At 33.0% G+C, this 23,051-nt stretch overlaps 1 protein-coding gene and 1 long non-coding RNA gene across 3 annotated transcripts in view; one reads left to right on the plus strand and one right to left on the minus strand.

Annotated features, from left to right (window-relative positions):
• LOC142228511 (glutathione hydrolase 1 proenzyme) overlaps window positions 1–23,051 on the minus strand; it is a 151,958-nt gene that overhangs the window by 82,163 nt on the left and 46,744 nt on the right. The window lies entirely within an intron of this gene.
• On the plus strand, window positions 1,790–10,387 carry LOC142229924 (uncharacterized). The gene is made up of 2 exons (XR_012720531.1): window positions 1,790–2,754; window positions 9,908–10,387. It is a non-coding gene; the product is annotated as an uncharacterized LOC142229924 (long non-coding RNA).

A 23,051-nucleotide genomic window follows, 5' to 3' on the forward strand; every position in this document is an offset into this window, starting at 1 on the left:
AAATTTGGTACATGGTGTTAGTATATGATCTTTAACAACCATGCCAGAATTGGCTATATCGGTCCATAATTATAAAGGGTGATTCTTTTGAGGTTAGGATTTTCATGCATTAGTATTTGACAGATCACGTGGGATTTCAGACATGGTGTCAAAGAGAAAGATGCTCAGTATGCTTTGACATTTCATCATGAATAGACGAACGATCTGCCACAACGTCGAATTTTCAGTGAATGGGCCCTAGAAAAGTTGGCAGAAAATCCGCTTTTTTATCGACAAATTTTGTTCAGCGATGAGGCTCATTTCTGGTTGAATGGCTACGTAAATAAGCAAAATTGCCGCATTTGGAGTGAAGAGCAACCAGAAGCCGTTCAAGAACTGCCCATGCATCCCGAAAAATGCACTGTTTGGTGTGGTTTGTACGCTGGTGGAATCATTGGACCGTATTTTTTCAAAGATGCTGTTGGACGCAACGTTACGGTGAATGGCGATCGCTATCGTTCGATGCTAACAAACTTTTTGTTGCCAAAAATGGAAGAACTGAACTTGGTTGACATGTGGTTTCAACAAGATGGCGCTACATGCCACACAGCTCGCGATTCTATGGCCATTTTGAGGGAAAACTTCGGAGAACAATTCATCTCAAGAAATGGATCGGTAAGTTGGCCACCAAGATCATGCGATTTGACGCCTTTAGACTATTTTTTGTGGGGCTACGTCAAGTCTAAAGTCTACAGAAATAAGCCAGCAACTATTCCAGCTTTGGAAGACAACATTTCCGAAGAAATTCGGGCTATTCCGGCCGAAATGCTCGAAAAAGTTGCCCAAAATTGGACTTTCCGAATGGACCACCTAAGACGCAGCCGCGGTCAACATTTAAATGAAATTATCTTCAAAAAGTAAATGTCATGGACCAATCTAACGTTTCAAATAAAGAACCGATGAGATTTTGCAAATTTTATGCGTTTTTTTTTTAAAAAAGTTATCAAGCTCTTAACAAATCACCCTTTATATAGCCCCCATATAAAACTTTCTCCAGACTTGACCTACGGAGCCACTTCGAGGTTCAAATTTGGAACGTGGTGCTAGTATATGGCCGCTAACAACCATACCAAAATTGGTCCATATCGGTCTATAGTTATATATAGCCGATCTCCAATCACGCAAAAATTGGGCCATATCGGTTCATAATCATAGTTGCCACTCGAGCCAAAAATAATCTATCAAAATTTTATTTCAATAGAAAATTTTGTTAAAATTTTATTTCTATAGAAAATTTTGTTAAAATTTTATTTCTATAGAAAATTTTGTCAAAATTTTATTTCTATAGAAATTTTTGTCAAAATTTTATTTCTATAGAAATTTTTGTCAAATTTTTATTTCTTTAGAAAATTTGATAAAAATTTTATTTCTATAGAAAATTTTGTCAAAATTTTATTTCTGTAGAAAATTTTGTTCAAATTTTATTTCTATAGACATTTTTGTTAAAATTTTATTTCTATATAAAATTTTTGCAAAATGTTATTATACCCTGCTCCACACTGTGGAACAGGTATATATATATATATATATATATATATATATATATATATATATATATATATATATATATATATATATATATATATATATATATATATATATATATATATATATATATATATATATATATATATATATATATATTGTCCAAAAATGAAATTTTTGGACATTATCTTTAAACGTTTACTTGAGATTTAAATTTAAATTAAACACTAGTTCTGTAACAACTTATTGAATTGTGAATTATATATCTGAATTCGTGAGAAGGAAAAATGAAACTTGGTAACTAGAACCATTGTGAATTATCTATCAAAATAATCGAAATGTCAAAAATAAGAAATATTTGTAAAATTGAAACATAAGTTACCAAACACTAAAATGTTGAGTAGAACGGTCACTTACATTTGGGATCGCTATTGGTGAGGATCACTTAAAAATAAAAATATACAACTTGAACTACCTTAACAATTGGGTTGGTTTTTTTTTGATTTCCCTTTGAATAACTCTGCACATTACGATTGGGATATTGGAGCCCTTATTGGGATTGCTTCGCTATTGGTTTCCTCTCTTCCCCTTTGTGCGATCTTAAACCCCCAACCATTTTCGCTACTACACCCACCACGGTGCTATTGTTAAAATCAGCCGCCAGCTGAATTATTCATGGTCCTTACGAAAGTGAAGAAGCAGTGACGTTGGAAAAATTTGGAACTCACCACTGGAACTCCAATCATGAGGTAAAAAACAACTGAAAATGATAGATACCATTAGTCTAACTCGGAAGCGGTAAGTGATGGCCACTCGCGGGTGATTATTTATTAGTATGAAAAGGAGAACAGAAACTCCAAAATTCAAATTTTAACTCATAAAAACCGCAAAATTTCGCACCGTAAAAATAAGCAAGTGTTGTCTAAAATTGTGCCTAGTGTCAAAGTAAATTAACAACTTTTATGCGAGGGAAGAAGGGCATTTATTGTCAGAAAGTGCTTTGAGGAAATAGAAAAAAAAAGTCCTGAAGTGACTCGGGTTACGTAAATCACAAAACGAATTTAAGGAACAATCTGAAGATTTGTGTGAGAACATTTGAATCAACGCATTTTGAGTTATAATGCAAAAAACTTCGACAATTTGCTAGTGGGATTATATTTACGCTTCATATGGGAATTTTCTAGTTGGATTACAGTTACGCAAATTAGGTGTTTAAACTCGATGAAAAAAGTGAGTACATAACCCGTATTGTTATTTAAAAATCACATTTTTTTTCTTATAACGGTAACCCAGAAGACAAGATTTTTTTTTTTGTATTTCGTCAAGAAAGTACCGCTATAAAATTTAAAGTGCGGTGTGAGTAAGGTAAATACCGATAATTCACATTGCTCGAGTGCAAAGGAGAGAAAAAATTTTGTATGTTCATAGGCTTGAAGAGTAATAACGACAAATAGTGCAAGACAACTGTCAGAAATATATAACGAGTTTTCGTTAGTTCTTTATGTGCCTCGCTCTAAATCTAAGGTCAATATCTGAGTATCTGTGCATCACTGGAATGAAATGATAATGCCTACATGTAGAGTTAAGCACAATTTCCAATATATTCCAAGAAGAAGAAGGTATTGAAATGAGACAATAAAATCTCAACTAAACAACTGAAGGAAGAATGATCAATATTTAGTCAAATGGAGGAAAAAGGAAAAGAAAGTCATACAGTCCATTGCTACATCCATTTTTTATGAAGTGGAAAACTAATTTAAATTATTATTGATCGAGACGACTGTCATAAAATTTCACTTCAAATGATTTTACCGCACGATGATGTTACATCGAATTATTGCCCCCTCTACCAATTCTTGTTTAGATGAATAACCCCGCAAAATTAGGTTTATTATAATTATTTCATTTAATTGGAATTTACCGCGTTATGACCCAAGTCAATTTATTGCTATTGATCCCTTTATAAGATTTCGGTTAAATGAATAACACCGCAAACCTAGTTGGTTAATTTAATTAATATGTGCTTAAGGAAGGAAGTAGACACAAATTGCGTTTCGATATGATGTCGTGATCGGAAATTTATTTATATGGGATACACCGCAGACCAATTAAAATTGGTTTAATACAAATTTCCATTTACATGAATATGACTGCATAAACAACTCGCATCGATTTTATAACAATTCATTTAAGTTATTTACACCGCAACGTAAAGTCAAATTACAGCTTCTATATGGAAGGAGCGTTCAATTAATTGAACTACGCCGACGAACTGAGCATTTTTTATACACCTTTTTTTTGTTAATATACAACCTTTGGTATAAAATCATTGGAATTAATTTTACATACAGTAGTTTAGTGTAGCCTTGCCTTTAACCTGTAGTTAACGGCATCGGAGAAATTGTGTTAAACTGCATCCTTATCGAGTGTACAGGCGAATAATAACCACCTGATTAGTCGCTATTATAACGAGAACTCATTGGCGGCATTACATCCATATGGGAATTATTGTTTCGCTTAAGTTTTGCTACTGGCTTGGAAAGAGAATAATAATTTCCACGTCATTTACCTCATTACCTTTGTTTTGGTTTACAATTTTATCGCGTTTCATTAAAACCCCAATTTATTGCTACCGACTTCATCCTATTTTTATTACCATTTCTCCGCACAATTATCTGTCGTGAACTGAGAGCGAGGAGAGGATTCTCACCTCGGTTGGCTTATCGTTGCTTTGTTTTGATTCAAATTTATTGAGTTTTATTTAAATCCAAAATTCACAACAACCCAGTTTATTGGGTTGGTTATTGCTTTTAATACACATTTCGTTCTTCAGCTCAGTAGTCTGATAATTTTGGGTCATAGTTGATACATTCGATTGCAGTACACGGGAGCCTTGTGACCTTGGCTTAAATATTGGGTTTAGGAAACCGTATTAGCGTGTTCATAGACGTAAAGATTTGGTTCTTGATTTTTGCATTGCATTGATTCTGATCAATTTCAATGTCGGATCCACCTGAGAAGCAGAGTATTTCGGGTTTATCCGAAGGTATTTGCTCGTCACCACTACATCAGAAATTTCTTTTCGATTGCGAACATTTACAAAATTTCTGTTCGAACTTTGAAGATGGGGAAATAACGGACCAGACAGATGCTATTCTTGGGGTAAAACTTGAAGATCTTGAGCATAAGTGGGATAAATTGAATCAATCTTTCGAGAAATTAGTTTTATCTCCTGAAGCGAGAGATTCCAGGGAATTTAAAGCAGCCGCTCTGGTCAACTATAACGTATCTTCTGAGGCCTACTATACCGTCCGTTCGACCATATTGAAGTTTCTTGGCTCGAGCAGATTGGCTCAGAACCAAAATGTCACGATACGAAGACCATCGCCTTCCTTAAATGGCCAAAATCTTCAAAATTTTAACGGCTTTAGCCCTCAAAGTAGCGAAATTGCTATAAAGGTGCCTCCATGCGATACGGAGGTCTTTAAGGGAGGGTATGAAGAATGGCCGTCATTCCGTGACATGTTCACGGCGGTCTATATCAACCATCCCAAGCTCACCAGTGCTCAGAAACTCTATCATCTTAGAAATAAGACGAGAGATAGTGCGGGGGCAATTGTCAAGAGATACCCATTATGCGATGAAAACTTTGACATAGCGTGGGCCGCTCTTAGGAGCAGATATGAAAATAAAAGGGTACTGGTAGACAACCAGCTCAAAACTTTGTTTAATATAAATGTGGCAAAGATCGAAAATAGTGACACGCTTCAAAGAATTCAATGTACAGTCAATGATTGCTTGGCTACACTTAAATCTCTTGATGTGAGCACTGAAGGTTGGGATCCCATTTTAATATATCTCATATCGACGAAATTGCCAGATGAGACTTTGTCCTTTTGGGAACAGTCACTAAAGTGTCATAGGGAATTACCGAAGTGGTCTCAAATGAACGAATTTTTATGTAATCGCCATGAGATTGTAGAAAGGCTTTCGAGTATCAAATCGACAAGAGAGCGACACAGTGGGTCACACTCCTCGAACTCAAAAATCCAAACATATCATTCCCAAGAAAAGCTTGATAAAGAATGTAAAATCTGCAATGAAAACCACAGTCTTAGAATTTGCCCTGCTTTTCGTAAATTAAATGTTCAAGAGCGCTTGAATGTTGTTGCCAAAAACAAATACTGTAATAATTGCCTTTCCATAGGCCACATTAGATACAAGTGCAAAAGTAAAAGCACTTGCGCTATTTGTCATCGGACACATCACACCTTACTCCATATAAGGCCCAAACAAAAGGAGGGGCCGGTTTATGATTCCCAGGACTCCCCACTGGGTGGAAAGGAGGAGAAGGATCTTAGTGAACAGGACAGTTTAGATTATTCGCCCTCAACATCTAAGCAAGCCCAAATACAGGCAAATTTTTCGTCGAATTTGGATACGGTTCTATTGCGCACTGCGTTGGTACAAATTGACTTGCGTGGAGAGCTTTTTACCGTTCGGGCTCTAATAGACCCAGGATCCCAACGCACTTTTGTATCCGAGAGGATAAGGGACCGTCTCCAGATTCCGTATCGTAAGTCGAGGTTTGAGATAGTAGGTATCGGTGGTTATACGCAAAATTCCGATAGGGAATGTGATTTTTTCCTGTTCGCCAAAAGATACAATGTCCGTTTTTCGGTTAACGCCATAGTCCTACCGAAGCTGACGAAATTGTTACCGTCTATTTCATTTGAGTTACCGGATATCGCCAAGTCAAGCCTTCAAGAACTTGATTTGGCGGACCCAAACTTTAACAAATCAACACAGATAGATATTATTCTGGGAAATGACTCAGAGCGGTTTCTAAATTTGGAAGGAATTAAAAGAAATATATGTGGAATTGCTTCGGCCTATAATACGGTGTTCGGCTGGGTCCTTAGCGGACCCATTTCCACGAAAGTTCAGTCCTTCACGTCAACCGTTGGGTTTTCTGAAAATTCCTCTCTGGATAAACTTCTCCGCAAGTTTTGGGAACAAGAGGAAATCCCATTTTTTAACCAAAGTACTGCAGAAGATGACTTTTGCGAAGAGTTTTATAGACGCACGACAACACGTCAGTCTGACGGAAGGTACATGGTAAGACTTCCTTTTAGGAAAGATTTTCCAAAGTCTGTGTATTTGGGACCGTCTAGGCATCTGGCAATCGGGCAGTATGCAAGCATGGAACGTTCATTAAACAGGGATCCCAGCTTACGAACGCAGTACAACTCTGTTTTGAATGAATATCTTTCCCTTGACCACATGGAAGCATCGTCTTCCGAAGAAGTGGTTAACGGAAAGAAATGTGAGTCATTCTATTTACCACATCACGCTGTGGTAAGACCCGATCACAAAACGACTAAGGTAAGAGTAGTGTTCAACGCATCCCGAAAAACTGACTCGGGATATTCACTGAACGACACTCTTTACACTGGTCCAACTTTACAGTCTGACTTGACATCCATTGTTCTGAATTGGAGGAAATATAAATACGTATATAGCGGTGACATACAAAAAATGTACCGCCAAATTTTAGTAGACCCACGGGATAGACCTTATCAGAAAATAGTTTTTCGCGCACACCCGAATGGCAGGATATCGGATTATCAACTCAAGACTGTAACGTTTGGAATCAACTGCGCGCCATTCCTTGCGATAAGGACACTGTTGGAACTTGCCTCATCAATTGAATCGGACTTACCGGAGATAAGTACTATATTAAAGAAAGAGACATACGTTGACGACATTCTGTCAGGAGGGTTTACCATTGAAGAAACCACCCATAGTCTTCTATCCCTAAAGCAGGCACTTCTGTCTGCTGGGTTCCCTCTCAAGAAAATTACAGCTAACTGTCCCGAGGTTTTAAGGAGATTAGAACCCGATGATCTTTATGACTTGGATTTCCTGCGGTTTCAGGAAACCAGCTCAACAAAAACGTTAGGAATCAAGTGGAATGCTCTCAGAGATACGTTCACTTATACATTCACAACTCCAAGTGCAACTAAGACAAAAAGGGGTATTTTATCGAAAATTGCCCAGCTTTTTGATCCAGCCGGTTGGATTACACCGGTTATAGTGAAGGCAAAGATACTCATGCAACAGCTTTGGCTGGATAAATTGGGGTGGGATGAGAACATTGGTTTAGAATCAATACGATGTTGGGATAATATGGTTTCGGATTTCGCGCACATAGAAAAACTGAACATCCAACGCTGGCTTCAATATACTCCCACAGACTCAATTCAACTTCATGGGTTCTCCGATGCCTCTAAGTCAGCTTATGCCGCATGCATTTATATCAGGTGCGAGACTTCAAAGTCGGTTGTATTTTGCAATCTTTTTATGGCTAAGAGCAAAGTAGCTCCCCTTAAGACTATCTGTTTGCCTAGATTGGAGTTAAACGGGGCGGTCCTACTTGCCAAATTAGTGCACTATGTTACTAATACTTTTGATTTCAAATTTAATGGTATATACTTATGGACGGACTCTTCAATAGTCCTAGGGTGGCTTTCTAAACCTCCATGGAATTGGGAAACCTATGTGGCTAATCGTGTCGCCCAAATCCATGAACTAGCTCCTAATGCCATATGGGCCCACGTGCCCACAAGTAGCAACCCGGCCGATCTTGGGACAAGAGGTTGCAGACCACAAGATTTGGTGACAAACTTGTTGTGGTGGCAAGGTCCACCATGGTTGACTAGACCGGCGTCATCGTGGCCTAGGCGAAATCCTTTAGAAACACCAGATATAGGGAAAAGGAATACATCCCTCTCTGCGTCTATATCGGAACCTGACATATTAGCACGATTTTCCTCATATCACAAGGCATTGAGAACACTTTGCTATGTATTTCGGTTCTACAACCGATGTCGCATGAACTTCTCGTTGGTACCAACCACACTTAATCTTTCGCAAGAGGAATTAAAGTTTGTTAAATCCCGCCTCATTATGGTTTGTCAAAAAACTTATTTTGAAGCGGAGTACAATTCTCTTTTAGAAAACACAATTATTCCTAATAAGAGCGCCTTGAAACCGCTAAACCCCTTTTTAGATCAGGATAAGATATTACGCGTAAATGGTCGCTTGGTTAATTCCTCACTTTCTTATAGCGAACGCTATCCCATGATCTTGCCGGGAAAGTCACATTTCTGCCAATTGTATCTTCAGCACATACACATAATTCTCTTTCACGGTGAATGCAATCAGATGTGTAGGCTCGTTCAGACCGAGTTTTACATATATCGATTAAAGCCCAATATCAAAAGCATAATTCATAAATGCAAAACATGTGCTATATTTAAAAAGAAATCCTGTTCCCAAGTTATGGCACCTCTGCCCCCCGAACGATGCACACTTACACCGCCTTTTCATACAACCGGTATAGATTTTGCTGGCCCATATGAGCTTAAATGTTCAGCTGTTAGAAATTCTCCAACAGTAAAAGGTTACGTGGTTGTATTTGTGTGTTTCGCAACAAAGGCGATCCATTTAGAAATATGCTCCGAACTATCTTCTTCGGCATTTGAGGCGTCATTCGCCCGATTCATTGGAAGGCGTGGTTTGCCCCACAAAGTTGTGTCCGACAACGGACGGAACTTTCTGGGGGCTAGTAGAAGATTACTTCGAGAATTTTCTAGATTTTTAAAAACCGCGTCCACTGACATAGCTCAACGATATATAACACATGGATTTGAGTGGAGTTTCATCCCACCTCATGCGCCACATATGGGTGGACTATGGGAGTCCGCTGTTAAAAGTTTTAAATATCATTTCAAAAGAATTTCCGGATCCCATAAATTTGACTTTGAACAAATGGCAACACTCTTAGCCAGAATTGAAGGTGTTCTAAACTCCAGACCACTTTCAGCCCTCTCTGAAGATCCATCCGATTTGACCGCTTTGACACCAGGCCACTTTTTGAAAGGCAGCCCCATCCTGTCTTTTCCCGAAACCATTTCCCAGAATCTATCTCTCATCAATCGCTGGGAAAAAATGAAAGCCCTTCACCATCAGTTTGCGATTAGATGGAAAACTGACTACCTCAAGTCACTCCATAAACGTTACAAATGGAAAAATCCATCTCCCAACCTTCAGGCCGGTGACATGGTAGTAGTGATAGACGATATGCTACCCCCAAGTGAATGGCGCTTAGGTCGAATCGTTGACACACATCCGGGAACAGATAGTAGAGTCCGAGTGGCGGATGTTCGTACCTCCACAGGGATCATAACTAGACCCATTGTAAAACTTTGTGTTTTGCCAATTTTAGACAACAACCATAGGGCACAAGAATAAAAACTTGCTTGAAATTATAAAAAAAATAACATAAACATAAATAAAAATAAAATAACAATACTTCCAGATCGTATCCGAAACGTAAAGGCTCTGAAGTCTACAAATGTAAATTGTGCAATGACTACCATTCCATTCGAAGCTGTAAAAGGTTTTTGAAAATGACCTCCAAAGAGAGAAGAGCTGTGGTAGAAAAGTTTAAATACTGTGTCAATTGTCTAGCACAAAGTCACACACTTGGTTCTTGCACATCGAGGAAAACTTGCTTCAAATGTCAACGTCACCATCACACTTTACTTCACCCTAATGCGGCACGAACACAAAGAAAGCAAAGGAAACCCAAGAAAAACACAACTGCTACAGCAACGCAGCCAGATACGAGAATATTATCTGAAGCAATCAAGTCTTTAGCCGCTGTTCTCTGCAGCTCACATAACGTTGCACAAGTGCAAGGCGGGCGCCATGTCCAAAAATGAAATTTTTGGACATTATCTTTAAACGTTTACTTGAGATTTAAATTTAAATTAAACACTAGTTCTGTAACAACTTATTGAATTGTGAATTATATATCTGAATTCGTGAGAAGGAAAAATGAAACTTGGTAACTAGAACCATTGTGAATTATCTATCAAAATAATCGAAATGTCAAAAATAAGAAATATTTGTAAAATTGAAACATAAGTTACCAAACACTAAAATGTTGAGTAGAACGGTCACTTACATTTGGGATCGCTATTGGTGAGGATCACTTAAAAATAAAAATATACAACTTGAACTACCTTAACAATTGGGTTGGTTTTTTTTTGATTTCCCTTTGAATAACTCTGCACATTACGATTGGGATATTGGAGCCCTTATTGGGATTGCTTCGCTATTGGTTTCCTCTCTTCCCCTTTGTGCGATCTTAAACCCCCAACCATTTTCGCTACTACACCTACCACGGTGCTATTGTTAAAATCAGCCGCCAGCTGAATTATTCATATATATATATATATATATATATATATATATATATATATATATATATATATATATATATATATATATATATATATATATATATATATATATATATATATATATATATATATATATTTCGGACGATATGGACTTATATGGCCCCAGAAGCCAGAGTTTTACCCTAATTTGCTTAAGATTTTGCAAAATTTTATTGAAATCGGTTCAGATTTAGATATAGCTCCCATATATATCTTTCGCCCGATATGGACTTATATGGCCCCAGAAGCCAGATTTTGGCCGAATTTGGTTGAAATTTTGCACTAGGAGTACAATTAGTAGTATAGTCAAGAGTGCAAAATTTGATTGAAATCGGTTCAGATTTAGATATAGCTCCCATATATATCTTTCGCCCGATATGGACAAATATGGTCCTAAAAGCTAGAGTTTTGACCCAATTTGGTTGAAATTCTGCACAGGGAGTAGATTTAGCATTCTAGCTATGCGTGCCAAATTTGATTGAAATCGGTTCAGATTTATATATAGCTCCCATATACATCTTTCGCCCGATATGCACTTATATGGACCCAGAAGCCAGAGTTTTATCCCGATTGGCTTGAAATTTTGCACAAGGAGTACAATTGGTAGTATAGTCATGTGTGCCAAATTTGATTGAAATCGGTTCAGATTTAGATATAGCTTCCATATATATTTTTCGCCCGATATGGACTTATATGACCCCAGAAGCCCGAGTTTTGGTCCAATTTGGTTGAAATTTTGCACAGGGAGTAGATTTAGCATTCTAGCTATGCGTGCCAAATTTGATTGAAATCGGTTCAGATTTATATATAGCTCCCATATATAGCTTTCGCCCGATTTACACTCATATGACCACAGAGGCCAATTTTTTGCTCCGATTTAGTTGAAATTTTGCACATGGAGTAGAATTAGCATTGTAGCTATGCCTGCCAAATTTGGTTGAAATCGGTTCAGATTTAGATATAGCTCCCATATATATGTTTTTCTGATTTCGACAAAAATGGTCAAAATACCAACATTTTCCTTGTAAAATCGCCACTGCTTAGTCGAAAAGTTTTAAAACTGACTCTAATTTTCCTAAACTTGTAATACATATATATCGAGCGATAAATCATAAATAAACTTTTCCGAAGTTTCCTTAAAATTGCTTCAGATTTAAAAGTTTCCCATATTTTTTTTACTAAAATTGTATTCCACCCTAGTGCATTAGCCAACTTAAATTTTGAGTCTATAGATTTTGTAAAAGTCTATCAAATTCTGTCCAAATCGAATGATATTTAAATGTATGTATTTGGGACAAACCTTTATATATAGCACCCAACACATTTGACGGATGTGATATGGTATCGAAAATTTAGATCTACAAAGTGGTGCAGGGTATAATATAGTCGGCCCCGCCCGACTTTAGACTTTCCTTACTTGTTATTATATAAAATTTTGTCAAAATTTTATTTCTATAGAAAATTAAGTCAGAATTTTATTTCTGTAAAAAATTTGTGCAAATTTTTTTATCAAAACTTTATTTCTATATAAAATTTTTGCAAAATTTTATTATAATATAAAACTTTGTCAAAATTTTATTTCTATAGGAAATTTTTGAAAAAATTTGTATTATTTTCAAAAATTTTATTATTATTATTATTTTTTTTTTTTTGAAAATTTTCACAGCCCAATGAAATGAAATATTTTATGAACTAAACGTGGTTATAAAGTTCACTGACCGTACACATAAGTTCAATATAAGGTAGTAGAAAATTTTCGTACGAGTCCCAAAAATAGTTAAAAAGAACTACACTGTTTAAAATGGTTATATATATATATATTTTCCTGAAATTCCTAGGAGGAACATAGGGCCGTTTAAAATGGTTATGGTTTGGCGCAAATTATTTTCTTCTGTACTTTTAGTTCATTTTTTCTTCTTGGGAGGGTGTAATTTTTTGACTGTACACCAGATTAAATAAAATTTTTAAGGTTTTAACAACGCTGTGTGGAAATTTGAAAATGTGGCGTATAATTTAGTTCAATTTTCCCGCACAACATAGTTCACTCTTGCTATAAAAGAGTTTTTCTGTGTAGCCAATTCGGACATATCTAAATCCATCCTAAAGTTTTATGTTATTTCTGAAATATTTTGGCTTTTGAACAAAAAAATTGAGCACTTTAATTTGTTGCATTACATATCAACCACCCTGTATATATACATTTGCTTTATTTTTCTTATACTAATACCCATTTGTCTTTTAATTTTCTCTATTCCTGATAATACCTTGTCTTATGTTTCCAACGTAAAGACACCAATTTCGTTACTCACTGTATGTAAGTAACAAAAGGAAACGGAAACTAGAAATACGAATAGACACGAAACTGGATATGTGTGTACATATATGTCAACAAAAAGCAGCACTGTGGTGCGTGTAAATATTTGCCTGTATATGACATTGTGTCGTCTGTCTGCTTTGCTATTCCTCTCCCACTATATGGGCACATGTTTGTGTCGGCATTTGACAACGATGTTTTGGTACAGATCACCAATGATTATGTTGGCATTTTAGTTATTGAAGAACTATGTCACTGTCAAAGTATAAAAAATTATATCATATTTTGGAATAGGAATGAACTTTAAGGTTTCAAGCACAATGACAGTTGACAAATTTTAAATATTATCGTAATATGAGATACAGACTATTAGAATTACGTTTGAGGGGATATTATTTTTTTATTTGGACATATAACGAATACAGGAAACGTAATATATAGAAATATTTTTTAATTGCACCAAATCTTTGCCGTAGGATAAATAGAAAATCCTAAGCAATGATTTTATATTATATGACACAATGTGTGATCCCAAGTTCTATAGAAGACGCATTTTTCTCATATGGCCAAATTTGATAAATATTGCAATTAATGCTTAGACTTAGGAAATTCAACTTAAAATTATATACATATATATTTAAGTTCTATAGAATTGAGGTCTATTTGGCCTTCAGAATTGGAAATAGATCTTCAAAACTACTGATGACATACTTAAATTCGATGATTTTTTGTAATTTAACTATAACGCTAAAAGATATTCTGAAATATATCTCCCTATATCATTAATATTCAATACACTTTAAAAATATAACAGAAATTTTAAATTCGAATTTGTTATGCAAACGTGTTGCCACTGGAGCCAAAAATATTCTATCAAAATTTGGAGAAAATTTTATCGAAAAGAAGAAAAAAATATTATTTTGCGACATTTTATTTTTATAGAAAACTTAGTCGAAATTCCATTTCTATAGTTTAATATAGTTTAATATTGCTGTCGATGAACTTACTTTTTATTTCTGTTTTTTTTTTTTTTTTTCATTCATTCAAATCAATTCAAAGTCTTAGCCTACTTAGTCTACATACTTAATAAATATCTATATATATATATATAAAATTCAATTTATGTTTGTTTATTTGTTTGTTTGTTTGTTTGTATGTACCGAGTTGGCTCCGAAACGGCTGAACCGATTTACTTGAAACTTTCAGAGATCGTAGGGGGCGTTCATGTGGTGAAAATAGGGTACCTCATTTTTTGACACCTGGTCGCAGAGGGGACCTCCCCTTTGTCGGACTTTTTGAAAATTGGACCAAAGTTGACCGATTTGGTTGAAATTTTCGTTGAAGATTGGGGTTGGCATCTAGACAAAGATCCGCTACTTTTTATTTCGAGATTTGGTGGCGAAGGGGGGCCTCTCCTTTGTTCAACTTTTTTTAAAGTACAATGAAAAAACTAAAATTCTCTAAATTATCTGAGATATACAGAGAACATGTGGTGAGGTTATGGAATTAATATGGGGTACCCGATGATTTCATATGTGGATGGGGGGGGGGGGACCTCCCCCTTGCCCTACTTTTTGAAGCTTGGAACAAAATTATGCGATTTGCTTGAAATTTTCATTGAATGTTGGGGTTGGCATGTAGACAAAAATCCGCTACATTATTTTCCGATATTTGGTCGGGGAGGGGGACCACCCCTTTGCCCAAATTTTGTTTTTTTTTTTTTTTAAAGTTCAAACAAAACTAAACTCCCCCGACTGAAATTTTACAGAAAAAATGGGTTACGAAATTTATATCAGGTTCTCTTAAGTACATACAGAGAAACAATTAAACTTTACCGAGTTACTTGAAATTTACAGAGGACTGGGGAGAGATCGTAACCTCCGTCAACCGTAATAGTTGATACCTGATTTTGTGATATTTGGACGGAAGAGAGGCCGCCCCTTTAGGCTTATAATTTGCTTCACATTTTCTGAGACGTTTACAAAAGATACGCTTTTCAACATTTGGTCGGGGAGGAGGTCCTCCTCTAAAACTACAAAAAAATTAAGTTTTCTTGAAATTTACAAAAGCAGTGGGGGAAGGTTATGAACGAAGAGGCAACCTTCCTTGCCCCACACTTGAAGGAAAGTTTCAAGAATTTTCAGGGAAGGTTAGGGGTGTCGATATTGTATCGGGGAAAGTGACGTCCCTTTAAAACAATAGAGCGAAATTTAAACATCTCCGATCTACTTGAAATTTACAGGAATGTGGCAGGAGGTGATTAAATTTATACATAATTTTTAAATTAGTATATGATTTTTCGATATCTGGTTGGGGAAGGGGAAAATTGAAATAAACTTTATCGATTTACTTCGATAGAATTTATAGGGACCATTGAGTAGTTGCGAAATTAATATAGGGTACGTGATAGTCCGATATCAGGTCGGAGTGGAGCGAAGGTGGGGAGAGGGTTCCCTTTTGTCCGTTTTTTTTTTCATAAATTGAAAGTAGAGGGTTTTCCGTAAATGGGAACTCGGTACATAATTTTATGATTTTTGTACAGGCTTCTGCCAGACTTCTTTTTAGTCTTCATTTTAGTAAAGAGAGGGTTCCCTTTTGTCCGTTTATTTTTTCTTAAGTTGAAAGTAGAGGGTTGTCCGTAAATGGGAACTCGGTACATAATTTTATGATTTTTGTGCAGGCTTCTGCCAGACTTCTTTTTAGTAAAGAACTTAAATTTACATGAAATTGGCAGCCAACGTAGAGGGTGCATCATTTTCCAACATTTCAGCAAATGTTAATGTGGTAAATTTTTTTACTACTTTTGCTTTTTCCGATTTATTGGATGGGAAACAGTAATTCTTTGTATGTTATTATAATATAGTGCTTAATTTTCAGATATGTTGAGGAGAAGGATACCTTTCCTTGACAAACCCCACTTAAAATTCACAAGAAATATAGAAGATTGTCCAACTACTTGAATACAGAACATTATTAAAAAAATTTGGAGGAAAGGGTACACCCTCTCCCGCCGTATTTGTACCTATAAACGAAAAATCAAGTAGTCCGATTTGTTTAAAAGAATTGAAATCTTTTCGAATTTGTTTTCAGCACGAAGGATATAGTTGACTAAGTTAATGCAAAATGTTCCTCCAACTACGCTTCGGAAGGCGCAGCGAAGCGGGCCGGGTTACGCTAGTAGTACATAAATAACAAGTTGCACATTACAATAGAAAATTTTTTCAAAAATTTTATTTCTTCGAAAATATTGTCGAAATTTGATTCCTACAGAAGTTTTTGCCAAAATCTTATTTCTATAGAAAATTTCGTGAACATATTGCCAAATTTTTATTTCTATAACAATTTTTGTCAAAATTTGTTTCTATAGAAAATGTTGTTACATGTTATTTCTATAGAAAATTTTGTTAAATATTATTTCTATAGAAAAATTTTCAAAATTTTGTTAAAATTTTATTTCCGTAGAAAATATTGTCAAAATTTTATTTCGATAGAAAATTTTTTCAAAATTATATTTCGATACAAGATGTTTTCAAAATTTTATTTCGATAAAACATTTTGTCAAAATTTTATTTCAATAAAAAATTTTGTCAAAATATTATTTCTATAAAAATTTTTGTCCAAATTTTATTTCTATAGAAAATTTTGTGAAAATTTTATTTCTGTTTGATAAAAGATTTTTTAAAAATTTTATTTCGATAGAACATTTTGTCAAAGTTTTAGTTCGATAGGTAATTTTATGAAAATTTTATTTCTATAGAAAATTTTGTCAACATTTTATTTCGATAAAAAAAATTTTGTCCAAATTTTATTTCTATAGAAAATTTTGTCAAAATTTTATTTCTGTTGAAAATTTTGTCAAAAATTTATTTCTATAGAATGTTTTGTCAAAATTTTATTTCTATAAGATTTTTTAAAAATTTTATTTCGATAGAACATTTTGTCAAAGTTTTAGTTCGATAGACAATTTTGTAAAAATTTTATTTCTATAGAACATTTTGCCAATATCTTATTTATTAGAAAAAAGTGCCAAAATTTTATTTCTATATAAAAATTAGTCAAAATTTTATTTCTATATAAAAATTAGTCAAAATTTGATTTATATAGAAATATATGTCAAAAGTCTATTTCGACAGAAAATTTTGTCAAAATTTTATTTCTATAGAAGATTTTGCCAAAATTTTATTTCTTAGCAAACATTGTCAACATTTTATTTTTATAGAAAAATTAGTCAACATTTCACTTCTATAGAAGTTTTTGTCGAAGTTTTATTTCTATAAAAATTTTTGTCAAAATTTTATTTCGATATAAAATTTTGTCAAAATTTTATTTCTGTAGAAAATTTTGTCAACATTGTATTTTTATAGAAATATTAGTCAAAATTTGATTTTTGTAGAAATATTTGTCATAATTTTGTTTCTATACAAAACTTTGCCAAAATTTTATTTATTAAAAAATATTGCCAAAAATTTTATTTTTATAGAAAAATTAATCAAAATTAGATATCTATAGAAAATGTTGTCAAAAAATTTGTTTCTATAGAAAATTTTGTCAAAATGTTATTTCTATAGAAGATTTTGCCAAAATTTTATTTCTTAGAAAATATTGTCCACATATCATTTTTATAGAAAAACAAGTAAGGAAAGTCTAAAGTCGGGCGGGGCCGACTATATTATACCCTGCACCACTTTGTAGATCTAAATTTCGATACCATATCACATCCGTCAAATGTGTTGGGGGCTATATATAAAGGTGTGTCCCAAATACATACATTTAAATATCATTCGATCTGGACAGAATTTGATAGACTTCTACAAAATTTATAGACTCAAAATTTAAGTTGGCTAATGCATTAGGGTGGAATACAATGTTAGTAAAAAAATATGGGAAACATTTAAATCTGAAGCAATTTTAAGGAAACTTCGCAAAAGTTTATTTATGATTTATCGCTCGATATATATGTATTAGAAGTTTAGGAAAATTAGAGTCATTTTTACAACTTTTCGACTAAGCAATGGCGATTTTACAAGGAAAATGTTGATATTGTGACCTTTTTGTCAAAATCAGAAAAACATATATATGGGAGCTATATCTAAATCTGAGCCGATTTCAACCAAATTTGGCACGCAAAGCTATAATGCTAACTCTACTCCCAGTGCAAAATTTCAGCTAAATCGGAGCAAAAAATTGGCCTCTGTGGTCATATGAGTGTAAATCGGGCGAAAGCTATATATGGGAGCTATATCAAAATCTAAACCGATTTCAACCAAATTCGGCACGCATAGCTACAATGCTTATTCTACTCCCTGTACAAAATTTCAACGAAATTGGCCCAAAACTCTGGCTTTTAGGACCATATTAGTCCATATCGGGCGAAAGATATATATGGGAGCTATATCTAAATCTGAACCGATTTCAACCAAATTTTGCACACTTGACTATACTACTAATTGTACTCCTGGTGCAAAATTTCAACCAAAGTCGGCCAAAAATCTGGCTTCTGGGGCCATATAAGTCCATATCGGGCGAAAGATATATATGAGAGCTATATCTAAATCTGAACCGATTTCAATCAAATTTTGCACACTTGACTATACGACTAAGTGTAATGTTTGTGCAAAATTTCAAGCAAATCGGTATAAAACTCTGGCTGTTAGGTCCATATTGGTGCATAACGGGCGAAAGATATATATGGGAGCTATATCTAACTCTGAACCGATTTCTTCCAAAATCAATAGGGTTCTATTCTGACCCAAATTAGGAACATGTGCCAAATTTGAAGGCGATTGGACTTAAATTGCGACCTAGACTTTGATCACAAAAATGGGTTCACAGACAGACGGACGGACGGACGGACAGACGGACATGGTTATATCGACTCAGGGACCCACCGTGAGCATTATTGCCAAAGACACCATGTGTCTATCTCGTCTCCTTCTGGGTGTTACAAACATATGCACTAACTTATAATACCCTGTTCCACAGTGTGGCGCAGGGTATAATTAGTCAACATATCATTTCTATATAGGTTTTTGTCGACTTCTTATTTCCATAAAATTTTTGTTCAAAATTTTATTTCAATAGACAATTTTGTCTAAATTTTATTTCGATAGAAAGTCTTGTCAAAATGGTATTTCTGTTAAAAATTTTGTCAAGATTTTATTTCTATAGAAAATATGCCAACATTTTATTTCTATAGAAAAATTTTCGAAATTTTGTTAAAATTTTATTTCTGTAGAAAATCTTGTCAAAATTTTATTTCGATAGAAGATTTTTTCAAAATTTTATTTCGATAAAACATTTTGTCAAAATTTTATTTCTATAGAAAATTTGGTCAAAATTTTATTTCTATAAAAAATTTGGTCCCAATTTTATTTCTAAAGAAAATTTTGTCAAACATTTATTTCTTTTGAAAATTTTGTCAAGATTTTATTTCTATAGAATGTTTTGTCAAAATTTTATTTCGATAGAAAATTTTTTAAATATTTTATTTCGATAGAACATTTTTTCAAAGTTTTAGTCCGATAGACAATTTTATGAAAATTTTATTTCTATAGAAAATTTTGTCAACATTTTATTTCTATAAAAAATTTTATACACATTTTATTTCTATAGAATATTTTATCAAAATTTTATTTCTGTTGAAAATTTTGTCAAGATTTTATTTCTATATAATGTTTCGATAGAACATTTTGTCAAAGTTTTACTTCAATAGACAATTTTGTCAAAATTTTATTTCTATAGAAGATTTTTCCAATATCTTATTTAATAGAAAATATTGCCAAAATTTTATTTCTATAGAAAAATTAGTCAAAATTTAATTTCTATACAAATATTTGTCAAAAGTCTATTTCGACAGAAAATTTTGTCAAAATTTGATTTCAATAGAAGATTTTGCCAAAAATTTATTTCTTAGAAAACATTGTCAACATTTCATTTGTATAGAAAAATTAGTCAACATATCATTTCTATAGAAGTTTTTGTCGAATTCTTATTTCTATAAAAGTTTTTGTCGAATTCTTATTTCTATAAAAATTTTTGTCAAAATTTTATTTCTTGTAGTTGTTGTATAGTTGACCTTTTAGTATTTATAATTATTTGTAGAATTATGCTAAAAAACTAAGATTTTATTTTGTTGTATTACAACATGACCTCAAGCCATGACCTTTCTTTAGAAAATTTTGACAAAATTTTATTTCGATAGAAATTTTTTTCAAAATTCTATTTCTATAGAAAATGTTGTCACAATCTGATTTCTATTGAAAATTTTGTTAAAATTTGTTTCTTAGAAAATTTTTTCAAAATTTTATTTCTATTGAAAAATTAGTCAAAATTTGATTTTTGTAGAAAATTTTGTCATAATTTTGTTTCTATACAAAACTTTGCCAAAATTTTATTTATTAGAAAATATTGCCAAAAATTTTATTTTTATTGAAAAATTAGTCAATATTTGATTTCTATAGAAAATGTTGTCAAAATTTTTTTGCTATAGAAAATTTTGTCAAAATTTTACTTCTATCGAACATTTTGAAAAATTTTTATTTCTTAGAAAATATTGTCAAAATATCATAAAAAAAATATTAAAAATTTCGTTTCTATAGAGGTTTTTGCCAAATTCTTCTTTCTATAAAAAGTTTTGTCAAAATTTTATTTCTATAGAAAATTTTGTCAAAATTTTAAAGCTAAAAAATTTTTTGTCAAAGTTTTATTTCTATAAAAAGTTTTGTCAAAATTTTATTTCTATAGAAAATTTTTTCAAAATTTTATTTCTATAGAAAATTTTTTCAAAATTTTATTTCTATAGAACATTTTTTCAAAATTTTATTTCTATAGAAAATTTTGTCACAATTGATTTCTATAGAAAATGTTGTCCAAATTGTATTTTTATAGAAAAATTTGTCAAAATTTGATTTTTATAGAAAATTTTGTCATAATTATGTTTCTATTTGTTTTTAACTTTGCCAAAATCTTATTTTAATAGCAAAATACTGTCAAGAATATTAGTAGCATTCTTGACAATATTTTGCTATTGAAATAAGATTTCCAAACAGAAAGAAACCTACCATTTTTGGTAGAATTCTAATAACTGTGAAAACCGTGAATATAAGACGAAACCCCGAATGAATTGAAATTTATTTTCTAGTTTAATTTACGTTTATATTTAACTTTGAATTGGGTATCTCCTCCTTGTCTATGTTTTTGTTTTGGATGAGATTCAATACTAAAATCATTAGTTGAAAGACAAAATCTTTAGAACAGGGCAAACTTTTTTCCAGTGTTTCTTTTATTTTATTTATTTATTTTTTTTTTTTTGAAAACCCATTATACATGCTTTCTAATAAAATTATTTCAAAACCAATCGCAAACAAAATTAATATGCAAGGTATCACAACAAAAAGCAAACAATTAACCAAATTTATGTCTTGTCCAACTAGTTTCAATTATTGGCAATTGCTTATCACTATGTATCGATAAACTATTAAGAAAAACGTTTGTTAGCTTTCAAAGTCGGTTCCTTATTTGAACAAATATTAATCTCATATACATACTTTCTAATATTGTTTTTTTTTTTTTTTTTTTTTTTTTTTAAGAAATTTCATTATAATGAACTACGTGAAGATATTTTAAAAATTAGAACAAATTATAGCTCATAGTGAATCAGTTAATTTTTTATTTTGCTAATATCCTTATAAAGAAAATTTCTATTGATTTAAAGTGGGTGGATTTTTTTAGCTATTTGCTATTTATTTTTTTATACCTTTAAAATTGAATTTTGGAAAAGTCCATTTACGTGCCTAACATCTATTAAATATGAATAATAATTAACACTCATGAACATGTGAAAGAAGAAAGAAAACAGCAAAAATTTTTTTCATCTAGAAAATAAACACCCAAGAAACAATCTTTAATAAATGTGAATCGATAATGAATGAATTGCTTGGATGAACTGTGGTTATTGAAGACCAAAATGCAGCAATAGTATAGAAATCTGTGAGAGCTAACACTGAAAAAGCATGAAAATCCAAAGATTTTTTATTTACACTAATGACTATAGTATTGATTCCGATCCAAAGAAGCGGAGAAAAGCGGCTTTATGTTCTATCAAAGTCGTGTTAACGAAAATTTAAATTTCCAAATTTGGACTCGAAAGGCAACATTTCGACTTTAGTCGATTTTGCCCAACATCAAAAATCGATTTTGTAAAACAACAAAAGCAAAAATAAAAAAAGTATAAACGGCCGTAAGTTCGGCCAGGCCGAATCTTATGTACCCTCCACCATGGATTGCGTAGAAACTTCTACGAAAGACTGTCATCCACAATCGAATTACTTGGGTTGTGGTATCTTAAATCGTTTTCTAAATTGTGAGTTAGTCCATACGTGGTATATATTAGACAAAAAAGGTATGTATAGGCAAGTCTACAAATAATTACGAATCGATATGGACTTTTGCACGGTACGTAGGGAACCAGAATTGAAATATGGTGGTCGCTTATATGGGGGCTATATAAAATTATTGATATGGACTAATTTTTGTGTCATTGGGGATCGAGTTATCTGAGGGCTATATATAACTATAGACCGATATGGACCTAGTTAGGCATGGTTGTTAACGGTCATATACTAGCACAATGTACCAAATTTCAACTGACTCGGATGAAATTTGCTCCTCCAAGAGGCTCCAAAACCAAATCTCGGGATCGGTTTATGTGGGGGCTATATATGATACTACCACCACGTACAAAATTTCAACCAGATCGGATGAATTTTGCTTCTCCAAAAGGCACCGGAGGTCAAATCTGGGGATCGGTTTATATGGGTGCTATATATAATTATGGACTGATATGAACCAATTCCTGCATGGTTCTTGGACCATATACTAACATCACGTACCAAATTTCAACC

Source organism: Haematobia irritans, chromosome 3 (genome assembly GCF_050003625.1).
Source record: "Haematobia irritans isolate KBUSLIRL chromosome 3, ASM5000362v1, whole genome shotgun sequence".
Classification (NCBI taxonomy): domain Eukaryota; kingdom Metazoa; phylum Arthropoda; class Insecta; order Diptera; family Muscidae; genus Haematobia; species Haematobia irritans.